General features: G+C 43.1%; 1 pseudogene; it reads right to left on the bottom strand.

The window, feature by feature from the left end:
* Positions 1-389: 389 nt before the first annotated feature.
* Positions 390-13568, bottom strand: LOC138765273 (histone H2A.V-like; annotated as a pseudogene).
* Between the last annotated feature and the right edge of the window lie 2695 nt (positions 13569-16263).

Genomic DNA, 16263 nt, shown 5'->3' with positions numbered 1-16263 from the left:
GCAGCTGCTCACAGCAGCGCTACTGAAATGAAGTACGTTCACACAGCGCGAGGGAGGAACAGTAACTGAACTTTATTTGAATCTCTTGTGCTGCTTTTAGGGGGCGCCCTGGTCAAAGGGAGCGACATCAGCGCATTGCAAAGTCACTGCCTGCCCAGCAACACACAACCAGGAAGTGGCGACATCTCCCGGTCAATGCACGCCGCCAAACACAGGCTTCTCCTGAGAAGGGAAGCGGGGCCCCGCGCCATCTTATACCAAGCGACTGGGGTGGGCAATTCAGCCCATCTAACCAGGCGGTTGCACGGTCCGCTGCACGTGTTTCCCGGGTTTCTTCTGCCTGAATTACAGTGCGGCGGGTGGGAGGAAGAGGGTAGGTTTGATGGGATTTATGCAGTTTGCTCCTGCCCTTTTTTTCCAATCAGAGACTTGTGTGAATGTGTGGGATCATGCCACCAGCAGAAATAGTGGCCTTGATCAGTGAATCCAGCTCCTCATCACCTCGAAGGAACAATTGCAAGTGATGCAGCATGCTACGCTTTACTTTCAGATCCTTGGATGCATTTCCTGCCAACTCCAACACCTGTGCAGTGATTTGCTCAAGGATGGCTGCACTGTACACTGCACCTGTAGTGCCCACTCGGCCATGGATTGTGCTACAAGTCTTCCAATGCCTAGGAATACGATCTGCATGAAACTGTAACCTTCTCTCCGAGGGTGGGCCACTGCTTTAGCTTTAGCCTTTCCTGGATCCTTCCCAGCTTTTCCTGCCAGCCACTCTCGCTCCTGTCAGCATTTCTTCACCGCCTTGCACCCGCTCTCCACTCAACATAGAACGATCTATTTATTTGAGGGTTAATCGAGTTGAATTTGGCTGGCCACCTGAAATCATAGGTCCGGACACTGACCTGGCACACACCTAGGCTGGAGGCAGAGGGGCCAAGAAACTTTCAGATTATTGCCTGCCCCTGGGAGTCGTCCAGAGGGGTGTGGCATGGGAGAGCAGAGCTCAGGTGGCACCATGCAGTGGTTTGGATCCTGAAATACTTTTATAATCTTCGTGAGAGGCAAGCTCCCTTATGAAAAGTAGATCTGTTTTCTTTTCAGAGGTGTCTCAATATTTTTAAAATTATTAAAAAAGTAACAGAAATTAAAACTACCGACTTAAACATAAATAAAATATTATGGTAATAAAAGTAAGTAGGAAACAGATACGTGAACTTACCCATTAAATCTAAAGAGCTGGGAATCTCCATTATTGCTCTTGCACCGGGTCTGAACGGGCCTGAGCAGGGAAGGGGAGATTGCCCAACCTTATGCTGTGTAATCTCTGGGTTCTGCCTCTCCAATAAGGAGGGGAGGTGCCTATCACTCAGCACCTCAAGGTTTTGTAGGGTTTGTACCATCTGGAAATTGCTGTTCCACTCATCCAGCACAGATGCCCAACGTCCCACGAAGGCTGTGGAACAAAAGTGATTCCGAGATCAATTGGTGGACAGAATACAGGTGCAGTGCACCTTGTTCAAGAAGAGGAGGCAAATAGTCCCTTTCATTTCCTGCTCTGTCTATAACGCGAACACATCAGAACAGGGAACAGTGTGGCCTGTACAGGCCCTTCAGCCCACGATGAGACAAAGGAGCAGAATTAGGCCATTTGGCCCAACGAGCATGCCCCACCATTCCATCATGGCTGATATACTATCCTTACCAACCCTGTTCTCCTCCCTGTAATCCTTGATTCTCTATTTAACAGCCTCCATGGCCGTCCAGAGCAATGATTTCCCCACGAACCTACTCCACAGTAATCTAATCCTTCCCTCCCTCACACCCTATTGTTCTTATATCCATGTACCTGAATCTTTTAAATGTAACAGCCACCCCCTGGCAATGCATTCCAGGCACCCGCAACTCTCTGTTAAATTAAAAAAAAACTTGCTTCTGACATCTCCTCCAAATTTTCCTCCACTTCTTTACACATGTACATCTGATGGTGGAAGGTGGTTAAACCTGTTCCTCAGTAGAACTTGCCTTTCAAAATGAGTCAATGAAAAGAGAATGTTCTGCCTTTCCCACCTGCCGCTTGGCAGACCTGTGAAACGTTTCCGAGCCAAACCATTAACTCACATGCTCAGGAAGTGATTCCCTGTAACTGAGGAGAAGGAAGCAAGAGAAGTGAGCAAAACCTGGAAATCCCATTTACAACGTGGTAGGTGATATTGGTGACGTGAAAAATAAGAAGATCAAGCATGAATTTAAGCTTAAACTGTATCCCAATTTTACCATACACAGCCAGCTGAGACTGCCTATGCTCTTCGAAATCGACACCCGATACAGCAGCACGCAGCTGCAGCGCCCCCCCTCCGATGGGCTGGCCAGTGGCAGCCCATTGGGTGGAGCTAGGGAAGCAGCCACACCCGGGGATGAGAGGGGCTTGCTGATTCGCTGCACCCCGGATAGCACTAAACGACCAATCCCAGGAAGCGGGTCGCAATGCCACCAGTCGGGGGGCCTGATGACATCAGAGATGGGCTTCCGAGCCCTTTATAAGCAGGTCAATAAACCAGTGGTGAATTCACTTCCATCGTATGTGTCTCTTCTTTGAGCGTAACCTCTCCAGCAGTAGCAGCCACTGCAATCTTGTAATTTGACCATATTCAGATGAATGCACAGAATATTCTTCCAGGACCGTTATTAGTGAGGGAATAAATTAACTATTATTTTGTTGTGAGAAGAACCAGTTAGCTCATAACCAAATCGTGATTCATTTTAAACAAACCATAAAAAAAATTGGAATTCCAGTGTTGCCAATATTATTTTCATGAATTATTTAATATTTGGCACTTGTGAATTAATAGTTCATTCTTTTGGTAATTATAACCTCTTGAGCTTTGTGAATGATAAAGAAATACTTAAAATCTAGTTGATTTATGTAACTGGAGAGAGATCAAACGAAGGATTATCCCTCAGAAATGTATTAGTAAATTTTGTTCTACTAAACCTCTACATTCTCTTTAGTTCTAATACTGAAGATTTATGTTTACAATCGTAAGATATTTTGATTTTTTTTTAAAAAGGCCTCCAAGTACTCCAAGTGAATGGGAGTCTGAAATAAACATGGAAATCAACAAACAATGGTCTGGAAAAAATTAATCTGACCCACTGAACATTACATTCTTTTCGCAGTTGTATTGACCATATACAGGTCTGCAGGACTGATCAAGCTGAAGGACCAGGCGCTATTGACAATGTGCTGAACAGTGGTGAGGTCTCAAGGGGCGGATCCTCAGGTCTCATCCTGATGGCTGTCATAGAGACATCACGTCTGAGAGCCTTAAATCATTGATCAGGCCCTTCAGCAACTTAGGTGGCTTTCTGGGCTAGTCTCATTTGCCTGCATTCAGTAGATGTCACCCTCAACTGTTTAAGTGGGTCCAAATGGACATCCTGCTGCTTTAATTGCCTCTTGCAGCTTATTCCAGATATGGACTACCCTTTGAGTCAAGTCAAGTTTATTGTCATCTGATTGCACAAAGATGGCGGTGCTGTGAGAGCTGCTGTTACTGGTGCGGCCCCCGTGGGGAGCAAGGGAGCGGAGATGCATCGCTCCTGTGGGGACCATCTGCCCAGTCGACTTTTAACTACCATCAGCTTTGAACGGCCCGTTGAGGGAGGCGAAGGTGGTTCTAGTTGAGATCCTGTGACCGCGGGTCTGCACACAGGATGGCGGAGCCTATTAATCGGCAGCAGCCACGAGGGGTTGCAGACTCTGGGGAAGCGGAGGACTGGAGCAGGGAACCAGGGGACGGAAAGATCACACCCCATCTGAGAATGAGAGGCAGAGGAGATGACCTGTGGGGACAGTGACCACAGTGGAGGACGAGTGAGGGGGCTCTGCAGTCGAGGGACCAGTGCTTGCGGCGGGCTGCTGAAGACTCGAGGCGAGGAACCCGCAGAAGCTGTGGGCTACTGGAGACTGGCTCAAACTAGCTGGAGGCGGTACCAGGTATCAGAACCGTGTCAGAGTTTCGGATTTGGAGCTTGGGTCGCCAATGGTTTGGTCTGGACTCTGTGTGGCTGTGGGGGCAGCGGAAGTGCTAGGGGGGGTCTACAGAGACTAGGTGACTGTGTGGGGGATGACTATCTTTTGCTTCTCTCTCTCTGACTGTAAGAGGCGTTTAGATAATTCCTGCTGGTGGCGAATCTGTCTGCCTCGCAGCAGAGAAAAAAGAATTTCATGTAATACAACACTATTTTATTACTATGATAAAAAAATGAATCTTGAATCTTGAAGTACCACCCGACGAAACAGTGTTTTCTGGTCCTCGGTGCAAAACACACAGACACACAACCAATCATAACACGCATACAGACAAACAATACATACGTGGGACAAGTATTCGTATATACAAATAAATAAATGATATTGTTTCATGAATATGAGATTCTTGGATGGCTTAGAGTGTGCAGTTCCTTTGGTCATTCAGCATTCTCACTGTCCGTGGGAAGAAGCTGTTCCTCAGCCTGGTGGCGCTGGCTCTAATCCTCCTTCATCTCTTCCCTGACGGGAGCAGCTGAAAGATGCCGTGTGCAGGGTGGAAGGGGTCCTCACATGATTTTGCGCACCCTCTTTAGATAATGATCCCAGTAGATCATGCCAATGGGCAGGAGGGAGACTCTGCGAATCTTATGGTCCCATGGATTGACCTCAGATCCATTTCTCGGGCGTGGCAAGATGGCGGGGGGGGCGTGGCAAGATGGCGTAGGGAACAGACGTGCCTTCCAGACCTCTCCTGACTCTGATTTATTGTTTTGTCTTTAAGTGCCCGTTAGTTCTTTTAAAAGTTTATAAATAATAAGAGGTGTTGGATTAGTGCCTAATGGTTTATATGCAAAAAAAAAGTAAAAGAAAACATCAACAGACTGTTGAAAAACTACATTTTCCGAAATTGTCTGAGCCTACTTGTTTACAAGAAGCCAGGACTCAACGTAGAATGGATCTAGAGGAGGACGTGCAGAGTTCGGCATTGAAGCTTCGTTTTAAGCCGGTGAGGCTCTTTGAAGGTCGCATTCAACAGCTTTCAGACCAAAGAGCTGGACGGGTGCCAGTATTTCACACAACGGCCACTGTGAGTGCTGTTACTCAGACTTTGACAGTTGAATCAGCTGGGGCGCCACCAGCTGGAGAGTTAAAGAGTTGTCATTCGACTGCTACAGTGGTGGCGCTGCAAAATGCATCTTCAATTACAACGGTTTTTCCAGACATCGATTCAGTGAAGATGATTAAAGAGATTTGGCTTAAAGATAACTCTGATCTTCAGTCTCCTGGCATTGCTGGGGGGACTTTGAGAGGGATCTTTATACGAAGTCAAACTGCTAGAAAAGATACTAAATTAAGGGAAGGGACAGAAGATCCCGTGGTCTCTAAGGAACAGCAAGACCCCATTATGCCTGAATCTACTTCTGTTGAAATGTCTGTTAAGGATCTTGAAGATAAGATATATTCTGTATCGAGTCATTTAGCTAATTTTGTGAACCTGTTTATTTCCAAGATTAATGCGATGGCGGAAGTCATTAATGGAGCTTTTAAGCTCGAAACCATTGAAAGATTTGAAATGTGTGATCAAGGTTTAGTCGATGCACAGGATCAACTGCAAGATGAAAATAGATTAATTGAAACATTGCAGATCCAAAATAAAAATTTAGCAAAAAAGGTTGATTATTTGGAGAATCAATCTAGACGGAACAATGTGAAAATTGTTGGTTTGCCAGAAGGCATAGAAGGACCAGATCCAAGAAAATTTTTTACTGAATGGATTCCACGAGTGTTAGGACAGGGTAAATTCCCTGAAGGTTTAATACTGGAACGTGCTTATAGAGTTTTAAGAAGAAAATCTTTTTCAGGACACAATCTAAGATCTGCTTTGATCCGTTGTTTAAACTATTGTGACAGAGAGACAATTTTATGTACAGCTATTTGAAATGCCCAGCAAAATAGATCTCCTTTGATGGTTCAGAATAATCCTGCTTTCTTCTATCAAGATTTGAGTCAAGAAATTATGTTTCAACGACGCGAATTTAATTCTGTGAAAGAACGGTTGTGGGAAAAAAAGACATAAGGCAACATTCAGGTATTCTGCAGTACTGAAGATTTTTTAGGATGGAAATTAGCCAAAGTTCTTTGACAATCCTAAAGAGGTTATGGACTTTGCTCAGTCTCTACCAATCATGCAGTTTCAGGAATGATGTAGTCCTTCAAGGTCTCCAAAGAGAGTAGAGATGTAAGGTGGGATCCAGATTTTTAAAAGAAATGGAAGCAATGGTGACCGAAGTGGTAATGTTGATTTAAAAAAATAAATCTTTTATCTTTTTTTTTTGAGAAGAGTTTAAACAGTTTAAATAATGATGATAGTTTAATGAAATGGGAGTTGGGAGAGGGAACTGGGTGGGCACTAGTTTCCAGAAGTCATCAGCTACCTGTGAGTTATCTCACACCCAATATTTTGGGGGAGTTACCGCTTTGGGCAGTTTAAACAGGAGGAGGTAGTTGTGACCTCCTACCTGTTTTTTTTTCTTTTTAATTTTTGGGTTAAGAAGTGAAGGTTTTTTTTAATTATTTTTTTTAAAATAAATAATTTTCTTTTTAACTCTTTTTGTTTTCTGATTGTAATTGAGAGGGAATTATGAGGTTTTTTTTCTCTCTTTTTTCTTTTTTTTGGGGTTTTTTTTTCTCTTTTTTTCTTTCTTTTTTAAGAGGATGATGTCACGGAAGATAATAAGTCAAAAATTGAGGATGTTGAATTAGATGAAGAGGAAGATGAGGGGAAAGGTGATAAGAAGAAGAAGAAGAAAATTAAGTACAAATACATTGAGGGAGAAGAGTTTAATAAAATTAAGTTAATTTCGATAGAGAATTTTGAAGATGTTATAAATGAAGAATATGGAGAATTTTATAAGAGTTTGAACTTTTTTCTTTTTTTTTTCTTTTTTTTTCTTTTTTTTATATAAGGGGAGGGGAAGGGAATAAAAAGTTTATCTGATTGTTTTTCTAAGGGATGTTTTTGTTCTCTCGATTAATTATAAAGGAAACTTGGTATTAATGGAAATTCTGTATTTATGTATTATTAATTATCATTTTTTGTATAACAGATATGTGGTTGATATATGATTTTAATATTTGAACTTAGTTTTAAAGTGGATTTCATTTGTTAAATACATGTATTATGTTTGATTTAAATATATGTTTAAGGGTATTATATTAGTATTGATTTTTTTTGTTGTTAGTAATTTTTTTTGTTGTTAAGTTTTATCCTTTTTTTTGTAAGTGGGGTTTTTTCTATTTTATTTACAACATTGTTAATTAATTCTTCACTTTTTATTGGGGGGGAGGGTTGGACTAATTTTAAATTAGATGATTAATGTTGTGTTATAATTATTGGGGGGGGGGGGTTCATTTGTGTAGTTTAATGATGTAGTATTCTAATTTTTATTATCTTATTTTTTATTATTTCTTTAAATGTAATTTTTATTTTATTCATCATAAAATTTTAAATAAAGTTTAAAAAAAAAGATCCATTTCTCTGCAGCAATCATACCACACTGTGATGCAGCTGGCCAGGATGCTCTCAACAGAGCTCCTGCAGAAGGTTGACATAATGGTGGCTGGTAGCCTTGGTCGCTTCAGTCTTCTCAGGAAGAGCAGTGACTGCTGTGCCTTCCTGACAAGTGAGGAGATGTTGTGTGAAACATTGCCCCTGAGGTCCCTCTTAAATCTCACCCCGGCCACCTTAAACCCATGCTCTCTGGTTCTAGACCAGTGGTTTTCAAACTTTTTCTTTCCACTCACATCCCACCTTAAGTAATCCCTATGCCATCGGTGCTCTGTGATCAGTAAGGGATTGCTAAAGGTGGGAGGGAAGGTTGAGAATCACTGCTCTCGACCCAATTGTGACTGAAGTATTTTGCTTGAGAAAAATTGTCATTGGCCCATTTCCTTTGGAGTTCTGAAACCGTGCACATAATTAGTCAATGAGGTACAATTAAAACAGTGGTTTTCAAACTTTATCTTTCCACCCATGTACCACGTTAAGCAATCCCTTACTCAACACAGAGCACTTATGGCAAAGGGATTACTTAAGGTGGTATGTGTTTAAAGAGGCAGTTTGAAAACTACTGAAATAGATTTATTGAAACAGACTTTTAAGTGCTACAAATCAACTATAAAATAGAGACCGAGAAGAACACCAGACCAGCTCCATGCACTGAACCTGTTCAGTCTGGGTTAATGGCCTGATGGTCATACTGTACACACTGTAGCATGGCAGGAGGTCAGGTCTGCAGGCATTTGATGCCCAGCTCACTCCACCTTTTTGCCACAGTGAGTCAGTGCGTAGATCAGTGGTTCTCAACCTTTGTCTTTCCACTTCAAGTCATCGCTGTGCCATCAGTGCTCTGTGGTTAGTAAGGGATTACTTAAGGTGGGTGGAAAGAAGAAGTTTGAAAAGCACTGTTTTAATCATCCCTCATTGACTTGTTATGTGCACAGTTTCATAACTCCAAAGGAAATGGGCCAATGACAATTTTTCTCAAGCAAAATATTTCAGTAACAATTGGGTCTAGAGCAATGATTCTCAACCTTCCCTTCCCACTCACATCCCACCTTAAACAATCCCTTACTAATCACAGAGCACCGATGGCATAGGGATTACTTAAAGTGGGATGTGAGTGGAAAGACAAAGGTAGAGAACCATTGGTATAGAGCCACAAGGATGACTTGCCAGCATTCCTCTGCAGAACCGTCAGCATGAGGGAACGATACAGGAAACGGAATGCTCTCTCACTTTTGGGAATGGACACTCATAATTGTGGGTAAGGCAGACAGATATGGACTAAAATCAGTAGCACCATTATATGCCATGAACTCCCTCCAAAGTGGTTCTGAAGTCTTTCAGTGAGCCCCACATTGTGGTCAGGGTGTTAGTGCGTATGCAGTGAAGACATTTTAAGTATGAAGAGCAAGTGGTTACAACATAAGCGGTGAGCAACATTGATCATTTACAGTTTGGAGTTCAACGCCCTGGCTAACACCCTCTCCAACATTTGCACAGCTGAAAAGACACTCAGCGGTAGCAATAACAGCCTCCACACTCCCCACCAATGTTACTCAATGGGATCATTAATTTGGTCCAAGTTCACTGCTGATGGCTTACTGCCCTCTGTCACCATGATTCCACAAGTGATTGATGCTTTCATTAGTTTCATTGATACAGAAGATGTTGCAGGAACCCAGCAGAAACCAATTGCTCCCAGACATTGATGCATGAGCTTTGAAATGCAGCTTGACAGATGGAATATGCACATCATAATAGCATCATTACATAGTGAATAGCTGGGCCTTGGAGAATGCTGCAGAGCGGAGTATCTCGGGGTACATGTACAGGGAGTCCCAGCCTTGTGACTTATGCTAATTACGTCCATCTGTACATAGGACAGAAAACTTGTCAAATAATATAAAGACATAAAATTTACACGGTTTATGTTGTATTTGACAAACTATAATAGGGATATGTAAGAGGCAAAATGTGCGTGCTTACCTTGCTAATTGGTATCCTGGGGTCCATAGGCTGGGCGCAGCCACCTTGATTCCTGTGTGCATGCGCCAGTCTTCAGTGGGTGCACGCGTGGTTCACATACTGGAGTTTGGTTGGTGCAGGTGGGAGAGTTAAGGGAGTGAATTCAAGATCGCTAGGGCGCTTAACTATTCTGCCTGTGCCAACTCCAATACGCGAACCCTCCCCGTATGTGCCAACTGACGACTCAAGCATGCACACAGGAATCAAGATGGCTTCACCCAGTCTAAGGACCCCAGGGTGCCAACTAACAAGTTAAATGATGAAAACTTTGATTAAATTTCAGACGATCAAAAGTTTGATTTAAAAGTTTGCTTTAAGATTTATTTACTCTATGCGCATGGACAAAATTCTGACTTGTGTCCATTTCGAGATATGACCAGTCTTTCAGTCTCAATTACAGTCGTAAGTCGGGGAGTATCTGTACATAGTTTCCTGAAAGTGGTGCCGCAGGTACACAGGGGCTGGGGAAGAAGGCATATGGCATAATTGGCTTCATCAGTCAGGGCATTAGACACAAAGATTAGGACATCATTTTACAACTGTGTAAGATGTTGGTGAAGCCCTCTTGAAGTATTGTGGTAATTCTGGTCACTTACTGTAGAAGGATGTGATAGCAATAAGAAAAGTAGAGAAGTGATCATTAATCTGTTAGTAAGTGTGAGGTTATCCACTTTGGCAAGAAAAATAAAAGAGCTGAATATTATTTAAAGGGTGAAAAACTACAGCATGCTGTAGTGCAGAGGGACTTGGGAGTGCTTGTGCATGAATCGCAAAAAGTTAGGTTGCAGGTGCAGCAGGTTATTAAGAAGGCAAATGGAATGTTGGCCTTCATTGCTAGAGGAAATGAATTCAGGAGTAGGGAGGTAATGTTGCAACTGTATAAGGTACTGGTGAGACCGCACCTGGAGTACTGTGTCCAGTTCTGGTCTCCATATTTGAGGAAGGATATACTGGCTTTGGAGACGGTCCAGAGGAGGTTTATTAGGTTGATCCCTGGGATGAAGGGGTTGACTTATGATGAAAGATTAAATTGTTCAGGATTGTATTCGCTTGAGTTCAGAAGAATGAGAGGAGATCTTATAGAAACATATAGGATTATGAAGGGTATGGATAGGATAGATGCAGGAAGGTTTTTTGAGCTGGCCGGGGAAACTAAAACGAGAGGACACAGTCTCAAGATTCGGGGGAGTAGATTTAGGACAGAGATGAGGAAAAATAGTTTTTCCCAGAGAGTAGTGAATGTTTGGAATTCTCTAACCAGGGAAGTGGTTGAGGCTGCTTCATTAAACATATTTAAAATTCGGTTAGATAAATTTTTACATGATAGAGGAATTAGGGGATATGGGGAGAAGGCAGGTAGGTGGAGTTAGGTCATAAATTAGATCAGCCATGATCGTATTGAATGGCGGAGCAGGCTCGATGGGCCATTTTTGGCCTACTCCTGTTCCTACTTCCTATGTTCCTGTATGATTCACCAGGATGCTGTCTGGATGGAGGGCTATAGTTATAATGAGTGGATAGATAGGCTGTGTTTATTCTCACTGAAACACAGGAGGCTGAGAGATGACATTATGGAGGTTCATAAAATGAATGGGGCAACTCATTGGCATGCTGGGGAAATTTGCAATGGCCACTTAATTCACCTACCAACCAGTGTAGTCACAGAGAGAACGTGTTTTCTCTTCCTAGCCAGTGATGGGAATCGAGAATCACTGGAGCAAAGAGGCAGCAACGTGCTGCTGGAGATGTCTAAACTGGGAGAGCTGGCATCGTGTTCACAAATTAACACTTAATGCGTTAGATTTCACGTCACAATCCCTGGGTACATCACCTCCAACAATGCCAGCAAAGGGGGCTCTATGGTAGTGTACAGGGGGATTGGATTGCCTTGAAAGTGCTCAATGTTGCTTCCAGAGCTCAGAAAGACTTGTCACATCCAGTCAGACATGGGCAAGGACATCTCCGACCAACTACCACCTGCCACCCTCCCTCAGTTGATGAATCAGTGCTCCTCCATGGTCAGCAATGCCTGGGAAGAAAGACGGTGAATGCATCCCGGCATCACCATGACCAGCTGAGTTGCACTGAGGACATACAGGATTTGCAGCATTGCATGAATGAACAGACACATAGAATAACCTTGATCTCAGTCTCATTGCATCTGTCCTTGGCAGCTCTGGTGGGGATGTTCACACTGAGGATAATCTCCACCTTCCACGAAGGGAAGGATGGGCTTCAAGGATTTGTACAAAACCCTGCACCTTATTCATGCCGGCTTTCGATCATCCTTCCCAATATTGGTCATGTACGCCAATCTTCTGTCGCCTGGCTTGTCTGATTCCTCTACAGAAATAATTTTAATATGGTAACAGTGCTCTTCCTTCATCCTGGTGGGAGAACAAGGAGTGTGAACTTGTACCTTCCTACACTTGTATATCTACAGAGATTGCACCCAAGAGAATGTAGCATACAAGGAGGAAGAATGGTATGAGGTTGTTTGCACCTTCAGTAGCTTCAAGCCTGCCTCACCAACCACAGCCTCACCAACAGGCATGCCAGGGATGTTCACCATCGCCTCTTCCATGATGATCCGGACTTGCCAGCCTCAATTTTGTGTCAAGAAGGTTGGAAATGTACCAGCGCAGGACAATGTGTTCTCAGTCATGGTCAAGCAGCTGATAAGGTGCACACTCTGTGAGGTTTAGGTGCTGGGTGAATCGTTTCTGTGAGGAGCACTGGAAAGTCAGGCATGATGTAAAGTCCTGGCAGTTGATGGACCAAGGTGCAAGTGAATTTGAGGCTAGAGGTGCAAGTGATAGCACACAGCACTTCAAGACACATGTGCTGACCTTGACCATCCAAGTAAGGCAAACCTCCTGTTGCATTGATCCAGAATCATGATTTATTTTCATGAACAAGTCATGTAATTTGATGTCTTACTGCAGCATCATATTGCAAACATTCATATAAACCACTTTACAGCAATTAAAAAAAACCTAATAATGCACAAAAAGTAAGGCAGTGTCTTTGGTTCACTGATCATTCAGGAATCTGATGGCAGCGGGGAAGAAGCTGTCCTTGTGGCGCTGTGTGCTCGTCTTTAGGCTTCTATACTTTTTTCCTGATGGTAGCAGAGTGAAGAGGGCATGGCCTGGGTGGTGGGGGTCTGCTTTATTAAGACACTGCCTCTTGTAGATGTCCTCGATGGAGTGAAGTCTGGTGCCTGTGATGTTGCAGGCTGAGTTAACAGCCCTCTGGAGTTTATTCTTGTCCTGAGAGTTCGTGCCTCCATTACCAGGCAGTGATGCCACCAACCACGTTACACCTGTAGAAGTTTACGAGTGTCTTCAGTGACAAACCAAATCTCAAACACCTCACAAAATATAGCTACTGGCGAGTCTTTTTCATGATTGCATCAACGTAGAGGCTCCTGGACAGATCCTCGGAGATGTTGACACCCAGGAATTTGAAGTTCTTGAACCTTTCCACTACTGACCTCTCAATGAGGACTGGGTCATGGTCCCCTGACTTCCTCCTGAAGTCCACAATCATCTCCTTGGTTTTGCTGACGTAGTTGTTGTCGTGACACCATTCAACGAGCTGATCTATCTCCCTCCTGGACGCTTCCTCATTGCTGTTTGTGATTCTGCCGACAACTGTGATGTCATCGCCAAACTTGTAGATAGCATTGGAATTTTGGCTGGCCACACAGTCACGGGTGTATAACAAGTAGAGCAGTGGGCTAGCACACATCAATGAGGAGGAGATGTTGTTTCCAATTCATACCAACTGTGGTCTTACAATGAGAAAGTCAAGGATCCAGTTGCAGAGGTGGGTACTGAGGCCCAGAGTTTGTAGCTCCAAGTCATTGCATTTGCCTCTGCATGTCTGCATTGCTTTCTGGGCCTCATTGGATCCAGGGACACTTCCCTGTTCCATCTCCTCCAACACAACCTCTAGTGCAGCAGCTAAATTATCTTGAAGCCCCCTCTGTCTAATTTGATGCCTTTTTATTTTAATGTTTCTCAGAATGACTGCCAGCATGTGCTCCAGTCACTGTGGACCTTTGCTTCAAGGCAGACAGCCTTACACTGGACAGGGGCCAACCTACCGTGATAATGGATCAGCCGATGCATGCAGCTAATTATCGACATGCTTGGTGCCTTCTGGATGGTGTAACCACAGAAATGGAGAGACCATACAGTTAATTTGTTGACTGTGTTCTGCCCAATGGGCACAGGTTGAAGGTGTTTTTGCCTTCTCTGCGAAATGATTGAAATTCACTCCATGCTTCCGAACTCGGTACCCTGACTTAAGATAGCCGATCTGTCACTTCAGAGTCTAACCCGTCCTAAGCCGGTTTCTTTACCAGCCATCCTTCTGCTCTCCACAAATTAAAAGCCAGAAGCAATGTTACACAAGTAATTTCACTGAGACCCATTTCAGCTGGACAAATAAGGGTGATTTCAATCTGAATGATTTGGATCCCAGATTGAAACAATATAGCAGTGAACCAGACCATTCAGCAACTTCAGCCACTTTTGTGGAATCTTTGCACCAAAGAGAACATGATATTTCAAAGTATCCTCAAATCTTCATTTTCAAAATCTGGAAATAAAACAATTTAATTGGAAGATATGATCTAATAAAGTTAAAAAATAGTTGAATCTAATTGGTGCAAGGGTTTAGAGGTGTCCCAAGATTTTCTTTTTACACATTTCTCTGCTTTCTCACTTTAATGAAGATTTCTTGACACACATTTCCCCAAATGTATTTATTGGATCAAATTCCTTCTCTTTCACAAGGAAGAGCATTTGTCATCTCGGAAGAAAGCATGAGATGACAGCAATCCCATGACAGTGCAAAGTGTTTTATCAGAAAGCTGAATTAGAAATGTATGCATTTAGGTCAATGGTTCTCAAACTTTCTCTTTCCATTTACATCCCACTTTAAGTAATCCCTGTGCCATCGGTGCTCTGTGATCAGTAAGAAATTGCTTAAGGTGGGATGTGAGTGGAAAGAAAAAGGTTGAGAACCACTGTTCTAATTGTCCCTCATTGGCTCGTTATGTGCACGGTTTCATAACTCCAAAGGAAATGGGCCAATGACAATTTTTCTCAAGCAAAATATTTCAGTAACAATTGGGTCTAGAGCAGTGATTCTCAACCTTTTCTTCCCACTCACATCCCACCTTAAGCAATCCCTTACTAATCACAGAGCACCGATGGCAGAGGGATTACTTAAAGTGGGATGTGAATGGAAAGAAAAAGGTTGAGAACCACTGGTTTAGATTGACAGCTTGACTGAGCAAAGCCGTCCTGAGCTTCACAGGAATTGAAGAGCAACATTAGGTTGTGAGATTTAATTCCTTGACATTGGAAAACTATCTCATTACACTGCATGTGGTTTTCACAGTCACACCTACCTTAATTTTCTCTTGTCATAAAGTGCTACCGAACCTCTGGTAGAATGGCTTCATGGGGCAAAGTGCACGTTGCTTGAGGCATTCAAGGTACATTCTTCTTTCATTTCTCCACAAGAGAATAATTCCAAAGGCAGAGAAAATATTGTACTCTTTTACGTTCTCTTTAAGTTCCAATTTGTGCAATTTGAACATTGCTGAAGATCATCTTGTCTGCCTCGGCTGAGAGGAATTCAGCTCCCTAAGTATGAAGACGCTCTGCAGTGCACAGCATTTCCCTGTCGAGATTACTGTGAAGGCCCCTGATTCAGTACACGATTCATATGCTTTGAGTGAAACTCACAGAATTAAGCAGACTGAAGCTTCAGCATGGCAGAGGGAAGTGCTTGACCGAAGTCTGGGTGGACGTATCTCATTTTGCCAGCCAGGGAGGTGAGTCTTTGCTGTGTTAGATCTAAAGAAGGCATTCAACTTGATGAGGAATGGATAAGTGGAGTGCAAGCAGAGGTCAAGAGTCGTTTGGGGTTCTGCACCATTGGCTGATTGTCTTGGCACTGGGCTGGAGTATAACTTCATCTGAACAAGTGACAAACTGCCTTTTTCTTGTGCTGTTTACAGAAATATTGTGGATCCTTATAAAAGACTGGTCTGTATTTTTCTTGAATTATGTGGAATAAGGTGATCATAAAACTGTGAACTCAGAACAAATGACCACCATGAAAGAGAAATGCTTTCATATAATTCATTGACGATACACGTGGAATAAGTCAAATTTTAGAGACGTTACAAATAACAGAAGCAAATACAAGAATGAAATGGCATTTTTTTTATTTACATATGGATGAAATATGCGTGCCTAATGCTTATATTGTGGTAGTTTCTCCAGAGTAACCTTACAGCATCTTTTCAATGAGTGCCCACTGGTCGCAGACTGCGACCTTGTCATTGTAATATCAGTCGATGAAAGAGACATGTCAATCTGTGGAGTGTGGATGACGGACAGCGCAGCAGCACTAGCTGATGTATGTGCATCGTGACAAGAGATCTGCTGACACATCTGTAGGGATGGCCCAATGTCTACCTGATATGTTTCTGTGGTTATTGTACTTGAGCTGGTCACCAGCAAAGACAAATTACTGGCGTGGGTACCATCCTCGAGCCTTTGGTGTCCCAAGGTTTCTTCCAGCGTGTTTTCCATATGCTCAAGGCGGT

The sequence above is a fragment of the Narcine bancroftii genome, chromosome 5, assembly GCF_036971445.1.
Source record: "Narcine bancroftii isolate sNarBan1 chromosome 5, sNarBan1.hap1, whole genome shotgun sequence".
In the NCBI taxonomy this organism is placed as follows: domain Eukaryota; kingdom Metazoa; phylum Chordata; class Chondrichthyes; order Torpediniformes; family Narcinidae; genus Narcine; species Narcine bancroftii.
Note: the sequence above shows the minus strand (reverse complement) of the source record. Positions and strands in the feature narration are given on the sequence as shown.